Below are 2,946 nucleotides of genomic sequence, written 5' to 3'. Positions count from 1 at the left end.
GTGGGCGACTTCGTAGCCGTAAGTCAGCCCTCACTGCACAAAAAGGATGCACTTAGGTGGGAAGTGCTGTGTGTGAGACAGGGACCGGGGGTGGGGCTTTAACAATCAATCCACATTTCCCGAACATCTGGTGGCCGACTTGGGAGAGGTGTCATGGGTTCAGAGGGTACTGGTGGACCTCAGTGAGCAGAACAGGCAGGCAGGCAGGTGCGAGGTGGCGCCCTCAGGGAGGGCTGGCTGCTTGCTGGGAGTGTGGGCAAGACTCTTGCGCTCAGTCAGCCTTCTTCACACACCATAAGGACCATCCGTATGTGGACACCCTGGGGAACTCTGCCCCCATAACTTCTTCAGAGCCAGCACCCCTGCTGCTCCAGATGACTCCTACTGGTGGCTTCACAGAGGCATTCCTCACTATGACTTGTTTTAGCCACGGGCAACTGCCACTTCCCAACGGGTGGCTCCTGATCAATGACTGATTGATCTGGGGAGAACAAAATCTCAACGCTTGACTCAGCCAGACAACTCCAAAGGGTCATCCCAGATCCAGACGTCCCCACTGGACTGAATGACTTCTTGGTTGAGGACATGTTGCAGGTGGGCTTCTTCCTCAGCCCGGTCCTGCCCTCATTCCCCGATAGACCACTCAACTCTCCATTTCATTGTCTCCAGTGAATCTATTCTGAGATAGCTTAGGTGTGCAAGGGGATGTGGACAGGGTTTTGGCCATAAGACGCCCCTCAACAAACCCCAGAGTATACAGAACAGAAGTTCTGCGTGTACAGGGAGGATGGGTCAGGGCTTAGGAAAAATGTGTCTCAGTATCCATCAGGAAACAGCTTTTTTGGGAGAAGCTTTCCAAGGGCAGGAAGGGAGGCTTTAGCAGGATGTGAAGCCTCATCTTGCACCGGAGGACACACTCAAGGAGGGCTCATGGCTGTAGCTTTCTCCTGCTGTCTTCTTCTTCTTCTTCTTTTTTTTTTTAAGATTTTATTTATTTATTTGACAGAGAGAGAGACACAGCGAGAGAGGGAACACAAGCAGGGGGAGTGGGAGAGGGAGAAGCAGGCTCCCTGCGGAGCAGGGATCCCGATGCGGGGCTCGATCCCAGGACCCCGGGATCATGACCTGAGCCGAAGGCAGACGCTCAACCAGCTGAGCCACCCAGGTGCCCCAGTCTCCTGCTGTCTTCTTGACAGACTCCAGGGGACAGAGACTTGTTGCCACAGACCACTACCTCATTCACCCCTGAGGGGCCTTCAGAAGGCGTGAGGAGTGGGAAGATGGCCCTCTCAACTACAGAGACCCAGTTTTCCCCTTTTTTGTAATCAGATGGAGTAAAAATGTAGAAGGCTTTACTTAAGTAATCCAGGAATGGTCTAGTTGTTTCATTTTCATACTCCGATTCTTTCCCAGTTTCTCTTGTCCTTTTGTGCTCGTAAAATCTTTTCTGAGAAGCGCAGGCTCCGTACCTTAGTCTCTCACCTGTCTGGAAAGGAACTCAAATCCAATCCACAACCTGGATTTCCTATATGAATTCAACCCTCGAGAAATAAGAAGTCCCAAATCAATCTAATAGATTTATAGGGGAATCAGAGCCTCTGCGGGGGGGAGGATGACCTAGGTTCTGGAGACGTGCCAGCTGAAGAGAGGGCCTTCCCAGGTCCCCGGGCACCGTAGGGCTGCCGCCTCTCCTAACTGATCTCCCTTTGGCTTCTGGGAAAGCTTTCCCAGGGTTTTCTTCCTTCTTTCCAGTCTCTCTTCAGGTCTCTGCTGAATCCCTCTCTACCCTCTGGAAACACTGCTCTTCCTTGGTGGTCTGTTCACGTCCTCTGGTTCCAGGGACCCTTTAGCCACACTCCCTCTGCGGCCTTCCAGATTCCAGGATCAGGTCCTTTAACCACGCCCAAACTGTTCTCCAGCCAGAAATCACTGTTTTGGGCTTCTTAGCTATTCCCCATGTCAGTTCATAGGTCTAAAGACCCCTAAACATGGCTCTAATACCATGTCCCTTCAGCCCTCCATTCCTTGGGTCCAGTCCTGCTAAGTCACCCCCTCTATCATCCCTCTATTCAGTGGTCCAAGACAACCTAGCCGTACACCTGCCCTTGTTCGTCAGCAATGAGATTCCTAGCATAATCTTTTTCCTAATGGAAATGTAATAGAATACCATGCTATGCTGTTTTTATTTTCTCCTAATATGCATGATATGTATAAAGGATAAAAATCCATGCTCTCCTTATATAAAGATGATTTTTGTCTAGCCCTGTACCCTATTCATTAATTTTAGTCTAGAACTTGTTTTGGAGAATAGCCAAATATGCACTTACTCTTAAAGAGAAGTTTGGCACAAGTTGCAATATGACATTCTAGAATCCTAAAAAGAAAAAAACAAACCAGATTCCTAGAGTTCCATCCACCAGTGTTCTAAAGGATAAAAGCATCCCCTCTCTGAATGTTGGGGCAACAGCTGAGGATCGGAAGATCTTGCAAAGTCAGGTTATACACAGGGACAGGCTTTGCCCTGCTGATGTAGATCACCAGGGCAGTCCCAGCTTACCCTGCTGACCAGGCTCCGAGGCAGAGCTGACTTCATAAAACCCTTGCCACTGCTGCTCATCAGTTCTTTTTCCAACTTCCCGCTTCCTCTGGGAACTAGAAAGCTCCTTGGCCAGTGCAGTTTCCTCCCATGCTAAGTACCTGCAGGACACAGCTTTCTCCAATTGATTGGCCACCATGTTTTCTCTGGCTATCCACTCAGGCAGTGGTGACTTAATCGGGAGCCCAAATAGCACAGGTCTGTGTCCCAGCCCAGGTCGCTTCCCCTGTACCCTCCATTCAGCCCTATGGACACACACCCTAGGGCCCCACTGGGCTGGCTGGCTGGCAGGCAGATCACTTGACCTTCATCCTATGCAGCTGGTTGCTGGTTGCTGCTCTCCAGACTCT

This window comes from Callorhinus ursinus, unplaced genomic scaffold, assembly GCF_003265705.2.
Source record: "Callorhinus ursinus isolate GAN/ISIS: 27379988/994484 unplaced genomic scaffold, GSC_fseal_2.0 scaffold29, whole genome shotgun sequence".
NCBI lineage: Eukaryota > Metazoa > Chordata > Mammalia > Carnivora > Otariidae > Callorhinus > Callorhinus ursinus.
Note: the sequence above shows the minus strand (reverse complement) of the source record.